Source organism: Humulus lupulus, chromosome 9 (assembly GCF_963169125.1).
Source record: "Humulus lupulus chromosome 9, drHumLupu1.1, whole genome shotgun sequence".
Classification (NCBI taxonomy): Eukaryota; Viridiplantae; Streptophyta; class Magnoliopsida; order Rosales; family Cannabaceae; genus Humulus; species Humulus lupulus.
Window position 1 is genome coordinate 161,471,682 of NC_084801.1, and position 8,927 is coordinate 161,480,608.

Genomic DNA, 8,927 nt, shown 5'->3' on the forward strand with positions numbered 1-8,927 from the left:
GGTCGTTAACCATGTCCTAGGTGAGTATCAAGCTCGTGGGATAAAAATGGTAGCCTATCTGGAGAAAGTTAAGGCAGCATTTGGGGATTTTGAGTTCTACGCTATAGAACAAGTTCCCCAGGAACAAAATTCGAATGCAGATGCATTGGCCAGGCTCGCCATGACCAAAGAGGCTAACACACTCAACGTGGTTCCAGTAGAATTCCTACCAGTTTCGAGTATAACCGAGTCTGAGGAAGAAGATGTAAAATTGATTGACTCTCAACCAACCTGGGTAACCCCGATAGTTGACTACCTCAAAACTGGAAGTCTCCTAACAGACCGGAACAAGGCTAGAAAGCTTATGTAGAAAATACCAAGATACACCATCTTGGAAGGAAAATTGTACAAAAAGGGATACTCCATGCCACTACTTAGGTGTGTAACTCCGCCCGAGGCAAAGAATATTTTAGAAGATATCCATGAAGGATTTTGCAGAGACCACATTGGGGAGCATAACTTGTCAAAAAAGGTGATTAGGTAAGGATATTTCTAGCCAACAGTCAAAGAAGACTCATTTGAGTATGTTAAGCATTGTGATAAGTGTCAATGATTTGCCTCAATACTATGAGCACCCACCGAGCTTACCATGATGAGCTCCCCATGGCCATTCGCGATATGGGGAATCAAACTCATAGGCTCCTTGCCAACCAGAAAGGGTGAAGTAAAATGCGTTGTAATTGTCGTCGACTATTTTACAAAGTGGACCGAAGTCGAACCCTTAATTACTATCACCTCGAAGAAAGTCCTAGATTTCGTAGTAAAAAACATCATCTGTAGATACAGGATGCCCAGAAAGATTGTGTCAGATAATGGGACCCAATTTGACATTGATTTTTTCACACACTCACTACAACATTTTTTACCAAATATTACGGCAAAATATTACATAACTTTAGAAGTGCTATTAATACATGCCAAAAAAAATACACGGACACATTATCGGCGCCAAATGAAAAGTAACAGGTGCCAAATGAAATTTTACTTCACAAATAAAAAAGCAAAATAAAAAATGAAGAAGGGTTTTTTCTATTCTCTCTATTCTCTCGTTCTCTCAGTCTGAATCCCTAATCTCTAATCTCTCTCAATCTCTTCCCTCTCTCCCTATTCTCTCGTTCTCTATTCTCTGAATCCCTAATCTCTCTCAATCTCTTCCCTCTCTCCCTTAGGCTGAGACCCTTCATCTTTGAGCTTCCAACCCATTCCCCTTCATCTTGTTCTGTCCGAATAGTTGAGCCCAAACGTCATTCATCGCTGATTTTAATGGTAAGGTGACGGCGACGAGGTGTATGCCGTCGGGTCGAGGTAGATATGGCGTCTCAGAATTGGATTTCGGGATGAGAAGGTGTGTTTATGGAGGCGGAGATTTGAATTGGAGGGGTTGTAGGATTACGGTGAGTTCTTCGAATAGGGATGCCAATGGCAGAGGAAGAAGTCGGAGTTCGAGTTCGAGTAACAAGTCTAGCTCGTTTCTTTCTCAGAGCCAAACTTATGCTCTGTTGAAGCACCAAATGGAAGTGGCAGCAAAATCTAAGGTCAGGGTTCGGGGTATTCTCCACTCTTTCTATTAGGATTTTATCGGATGCCAATCAGAGAGTTATGTATTTATATGTTTTGGAAGTTATAGGACTATGAAGAGGCTGGGAGGATTCGCGACTTGTTGAAGTTATTCGAAGAAGAGGAGCCGGTTTTGTGACTGAGAGAGTTATGTATCGGAGCACGGAGAAAAGGCTCCCAATGTTGTTTACAAAGGCAAGGTTGACGATGAATTTTATATTGCTGTGAAGCGTTTCAATAGGTCGGCTTGGCCCGATGCTGGCCAATTTATGTTTCGTGCTCTAGTTACTCTGACTCTTATGGAGAAAGAATGTGCGTGTTTTGATGATATTGTTTGGCTGGTTTTGTTGATCCATTGTGCTTGTTTTGGGTTTTCAGGAGGAAGCCAAGACGGTGGGACAGCTGCGCAGTGAGCGCTTGGCAAATTTGATTGGGTGTTGCTGTGAAGGCGATGAGAGACTCCTTGTTGCCGAGTTCAGGCCTAATGAGACTCTCTCTAAGCATCTTTTTCATTGTAAGGTGTCTCCTCCTTTTGTCTGTTTTTCTTTTTTCTCTCCCTCTTTGAGTTGATCTTGCATTCAAATTTGATGGTTACAAGGTATTTGTCGATGGGAAAACATATCAAATTTAACAATATATGAATGAAGATCATCGATTGGTTTTATAATTGGAGAGAGTTTCTTTATTTCTGGTGCACTTTTTGCTCTAATCAAATTATGCCCGCCCCCTTAGGAATTATCTCAATATAATACATACTTTAGGATCTATAAAAGGGAAATGAATTGAGTCTTTTTTTCTTCTTTATTTAAAGGATTCATTTATGCACCATAGGCATATAATTGATTTTAAAGGTTATCTATTTTGAATTGTAGGGGATACCCAGCCTATGAAATGGGCAATGAGAGTCTGGGTGGCTTTGTATCTGGCACAGGCCTTAGAATATTGCAGCAGCAAAGGGTGAGCACTATATCATGATCTTAATGCTTATAGAGTCTTGTTTGATTAGGTACTCTTCCTTTTCACGCTTTCTCTGTTTCCGAATTGTTTTGTGGCTAGGGTGTCTCTGGTAAGCTATTCCTATTTTCTAAAACCCTGAACTTGACAGGATGGTAATTCAAGACTCTCCTGCTTTGGTCTTATGATGAATAGTAGAGATGGCAAGAGCTATAGTACCAACCTGGCTTTCACCCCTCCGGAATACTTGAGGACAGGTACTAATCATGGTCACAGAGAGTGCAATCTTCATTCTTATAATATAACTTATGTTTACTTTTGCGAATTTCTAAGTAGCTCATAATTGATTTTGTATAATTTGGACAACCAGAACGATGCCTTTCCCACCACATATATAAATTTTTTACAGAATCTTTCAACATATTGCACAAATTTATTCAAATGGAGCAATAATTAGTTATTCATTTTCCCCTGCCAGGAAGAGTGACATCAGAAAGTGTGGTTTACAGCTTTGGAACCCTGCTACTTGATTTGCTAAGTGGAAAACACATTCCACCCAGCCATGTAAGCTTTCTTTTCTTTACAAAGCTATATTTAAGGGGGATGGTTACACATTGACTTTCAGGTGAAACTTTTGACCAACGATAGTAGTTCATAATGTTTAAGTTCGCTTATAGTTGCTGCTATTATGTCTTTTACAAAGAATGTAGTGAGACAAATTTCTGAAGAAAAAAAAATGTTTCCTACTTGGATTCTGATTATGATGCGAATTATGGTCATATTATCAAAATAATTTTAAGCTAATGAGATATATCTAATTTCTTAATTTCCTTTCCCAACAGGCACTTGACTTAATACATGGTAAAAATATTTCTATGCTGATGGATTCATGCTTAGTCACCTGCCCCCTTCGAAAAAGCTTATTCTTTTAGGATTCAAATTATTAGTTTGTACTTCATTATTTCGTTGGGTTTGAAATAGAATAGTAGTTTTTCGATCCAAATTAGTAGTTTTATACAGAGTTATTGTTTTTCTTAATGTAATTTACGTTTTTCTTATTGTTGGTTGTGTCTGTATCTTTTCCCTTTTTCCTTAAGAATGGAGATTTTGAGCTAATAGTGACATCTAAAAGTTTAAAACCGATTCTGGGATTAGGGGAAATCAAGAAGTTTAAAAGATATACAAACTTAAGCTTTTTGCCCTAAAATAACTTTTTTGTTTGTAGTACATGTGCTTTTGGTTCAAAATTTGGGAAAAGATGACAAATTTAGAGTGAAATGGGAAAAAGCTAGGATGCATTGTAACTTTCATTTATGCCCATATGAAAGGCTTGTACCTGGTATTTTATGTTTCTGTGTGCACTGATACTACTAAACCAATAGTTGGTACTATTGGTTTCACATTAAAGACAGTGTTTTCCCTGCCAGTAAAACAGGCTTTGCTGCTTTTGTTGAAGTGATGTTAAAGTGATGTTTGATTGTTTTCTAATGAATTACTCCTATAATTAGACAGACTTGATAAGCTTCTAATATAAGTGATCAAATTATTTCATCAATGTTAAATATTAAATTTGAAACCTATGATTTTTCAGGGAATCAGGGTTCAAGTGAGGTGTGTGTATATTGAGGGCCGGAGTCAGCCTTCAAAGGGTCGCTATTTCTTTGCATACAGAATACGAATTACCAATAACTCAGAACGCCCTGTCCAACTTCTTAGAAGACATTGGATTATAACCGATGCCCATGGAAAAACTGAGAATGTCTGGTCAGTTATTTCTACCTTTTGATGCCATCTGCTATTAATGTGCATTTTTCAGCTTCTATTTCCAAGTTAATCAAATTGTCTACACCCTTTGAATTGTTGTCATTTTCTAATTGTAGGGGGATTGGTGTTATTGGTGAACCACCATCCATTGTCCAAGCTGCTGCCATTCGTGGGTGTTGTTTCTAATTTTTCTTCTCTGATGTGTTGTAAATCATTAAAGCAGAAAAGCAGAAAGAGACCATGGCTTCTCCTTCTCCTTCTCACCTCACAGCTATCCCACAACACCTCTCAAAACCCTCCCTTTCCCAATGTAAGTAAATCTCTCTCTTTCTCTCTGTATATATAATATATATACGTATATATATATATATGACACTACTAGTACCCTTAAGATGAACTAGTATGAGAAATAACTTAAACCCTTAATTTCATTGCTAAATTTGGTAGTAAACTCGAAGCTAGTCGAGCTCCGTGTGAAGTCGAGTTTGGAAAATGAGAGCAGTGGCACTGAGGATTCTCGTCACTCATCATCAAAACCTCTAAAGGTAAGGGCTTCATGCATTTTGGTATCTAGCTAATTATCTCTGTTTATTATCTTTTACTTGCAAATCACTTATGTTTTCTTAAGAACATGGTCTTAGTAGCTAGCATTGGGACATGTAATTGATTAGAAGACTTGCATAATTGTTTCTTTGTGTTTACAGAGAACACTTTGAGGAAAATGGTTTGGAAAAAGATCCAACAAGGAGCTCTCACGATATTTCTCTGACCGGCCTTATCATCAACAAGGTATATTATTATATTGTGATCTCATTTTCATTCTATCCATATTTACACTTACCTTGTGTTGTATGCACAAGCAGTATGTTGCATGCTTCTTTATTCCCCAGATTGTGTGCAAGAGCATTTGTTTTTGTCTTGCTACTACCCACTAAGAAATTATTATATATGATGTGTGTTTCAATTGCTTATAAACATCAATGTTCAACTGAATTGATGTTCAATTATGCCTTTGTTACACTTTTTTTCTCTATATATCCTTACTGAGTTTAGCTTTCTCTTTTCTATATATATTACTATAATAAATATATGCTCCTGGCTCAACCACTTAAAACAAAAGTGGTAACTTGAGAGAATAGAAAATAGAGATCTCATTTTGTAGTGTCACATATATAGGTGGTGATGGTATAATTTCATTTATTAGATAGAAGGTTCTCACTCACATCCATTCAACAAACACCTTTAAGCTAGTACTAATGACTTTAGTGCAGACCATTGCGTATTCAAAATCTCAGTGCTCTTATATGATGGTTACTAATATTATGTTGGTGGTTATAGTTAATTAGTGTTGGAAGATTAGGATAAAATATGTTTGCACATTTTTTGTATATTAGTGCACATTTTTTACAGTATATTTTGGACTTTATTGCAGGCTCTCCCATCGATTGGCAAGGAAATAGTTGAAGTTCTGGATATACTGCCGAGGTGGTTTGATTTACAACACATGTTTGTTGAAGGTATAGTTTATTTATTTATTTTTCAAGATTTTATATATCTTTGATTGTTTGCTCTCTTTAGGTGCATTTCCTTAATATTTAGTTCTGTTTTTGACATGGATAACAGGTGCTGGAATTAAGTATTTGTTAGAATATAATGATATCTTAATTATTTTTGGTATTTTTAATGTTAGATGATAAATTTTAAAGTTCGTAATTAAAAGATGTAAAAAACTTATGATGAAGAGTGCCTAAGTAAAGTAATGCTCTCTTATGATTCCATATATGGTGAAATCAAAGTGTTAGACAGATCTTTCATATGTTAAATTAGTCATGGTTTGTTTTATTATTTGGTTTTGAATAACAAATATGTATTTTATCCGTGTTTTTCTTTTGTTTGAATAAGGTGTCAACCTATTTATATACTCTTGCTATTTACAATTTTCTTTTCTGTTCTATACAGAAGCTGAAAGCTATTGTAGGAATTATCATTGATACATTAATAATGCCATTTTAATCTAAATTAGAGTTTATTTATTTTATATAATTCCTGCTCTAGTTTTTTATACTATTCTTCTTGATTTCTCATGTCTTGATCTGGTTCTGACATAGCAGTCCTTCAAGAAAATAAAAAAGTGAAACTCGAGTAATAAGGTGAGATTTTATTGCTGAAATTTATAGCAGTACTTGTTTTAAAAATCTTATGGTTTGGTATATTTGTGGACTTGCTAGTTTATGAATTCGCTTATCTAGATTTGTTGAAGGTATGGTTCTCCTGTGTTTTCTAAATATACTTGGCAACAACGAGTTGATGCGTGCACACTTCAGGTGTCCTCTTGCTTTTTATCAAAGATTTTCTCTTTGTTCAGTTTCTAGGAAGAAGTATAGTAATGTTTATTTTGCCAGCTTTACAATGGCATGTTGATTTAGCACTAAAGCTTGTGTGTTTGTTATCTATTTTATTTTTTTTATGTATTGTTTCAACTAGTAAATTGTTGAAACAATAAATTGCTGCTAGTGTAGATATTTCAACTTAGTAGCTTACATAAGTACCCATGATTTCTCTCACCACTTGTTCTTTTTCTGCAACTCATAAGAACGAGATTCATTGGCAATGACTACTAAGAAACTAAGTTGTGATAGTTAAACTTATTGAGAGGTAACACCTTTGTTCCCATAAGTTTTCTTTCATTTGTAAATCCGGTGTTCTTGATTTTCTTAGTTGTTCGAAGCTTTTTTTTTCTGGTTTTGTTGCTTGTTAATTAGGAATATATATTTTGATTTGTTTTTTGAAATTGATTTGATAATCTGATATGGGAAATTTTGGGGAATTTTAGTTGGCACTTCAGATTTGATTGGCTTACAATATTCTTGTACAGTTAAAGAGTATACAAAATTTGAACTAAAGGGCTTAACTTTCTCTTGGTACTTTAGCTTTAATATGCAAAATTTGAAACCATAGACTTCAATTTGAGTCCAATATGGGCTCCTTTCTGACCACAGGGATCTCAGCCAGCATATTTTTGGTTCATTTTATAGTAGTTAGAATCTACCTCACACAAAAATATGTTGAATAACTTGCAGCATAGCTAGAGAGCTTGATTTGGAGGAATGGACTTCCAGGACTGAAACTGCTAATGTGCTGCATGAGCCAGTATGTCTCTTTTCATCTCATCTCATCTCATCTTGCAAGTCATTTATAATTTAAGTAGTTTCTTTTTCTCTAGAGTTAATTATGAGAAATTCATAAACATTGTTTGGTAAATGAAAATTGTATTGTTCTGCTTTACTAACTCTGTTAGATCATTCCTTTTATTCTGTTAACTTTCAATTTTATACATATTTGTAAAATTTGGGCTCCTTAATCTAGTGAAACCCAAAAGCTTGACAAGATTGTAATGTTGAAGTTTCAATATCAGTAGAACATCATTAGTGAATTCTTCTGAACCTTGCTCATAACATATTGAGAGCCTCTTCACTGTCACTTCCTTTCCATCTCTTAGTGCCCCCTGCAAATAACCATTTTGTTTTTGTGTAATCCTATATATGTTGACTTCTTTTTCAGATTGAAAAATAATAATAAAGAAATACTTTATTAATTACCTTGTAAACAGGGCCAAACCACCCTCTCCTAACTTGTTTGCACCAGAAGAGTTGTTAGTAGAAATTTTTATGGAAGCCAAATCAATGTATGGAAACTCTTGATCTGTTGAATCATCTCCATTGATGTTCTTATGAGAAATTTTCCAGAGATTTTCATTATTCCCTGAATAAGGAATCAAGCTGTCGATTAAGTAGAGAACAAAAATAAAAAATAAAAAAGACAAGCAAGTAACTCTTAGATAAGCTTGAACAAAATCTTTATTACTCTTTTTGTGTCTTCTGTTAAGTGCATAATAGCAAGCATATGAACCAAGAACTACTATCACAAGACATGATATAACAACAGCTACCAATGCAAACTAAATCAGTATAATAGCTTTTTGATGCAAGGATAGTAGTTTTAGTTTCTTGTTCCCAGATGTTGTTTCTTAATATTTGAGTTGTTTAAAATATGGTTTGAGTTGCTCCTTTTTGGGCAAGTGTTTTTTCTCTTTAGTGAAGATAAAAAATATTATGAAATGCTTGGTCCTGGTCCTTGGAGCTTGTTTTTTCACCCTGTGCTTTAACTTTGCAGCTTTTGAGGGTTGTGTTCTGTCATGTTAATATGTATTACACATTCTTACAAAAAAGAAAAAACAAAAGGAAAAATTCTCAAAGTTTTTATTCCATTAGACCATTCTTTTTTATTTCTTTATTTATTAGCCCAGTTTTCCAAGGTTCCTTCTTTCCTAGTTGGTCCTGGTCTGGTGGTACAAAAAGTGTCTGATTATACAACTTGTTGTAAAGTGTCTGATTAATTGGGTGCTAAAAGATAGGTTAATTAAGATATGTGTCATGATGTATCATTGGTTATTGGTTTAACATTTTTTTTTTGAATTTATTTTAAGTGGGAATGTTTCTCTGCTTTGTCCCAAGATCTTCTATTCATGTTTAGTTTTGGTATTTGGGAATTTCAGCTATGCTAATGAAATATAAACACGGATAGAGATATGGAGTTTTGATTTGCATAAGTCA

At 34.9% G+C, this 8,927-nt stretch overlaps 1 pseudogene; it reads left to right on the plus strand.

Moving 5' to 3' along the window:
- The first annotated feature begins 1,328 nt into the window (after nucleotides 1-1,328).
- Nucleotides 1,329-3,482, plus strand: LOC133800239 (serine/threonine-protein kinase BSK5-like; annotated as a pseudogene).
- The last annotated feature ends 5,445 nt before the right edge of the window (nucleotides 3,483-8,927 follow it).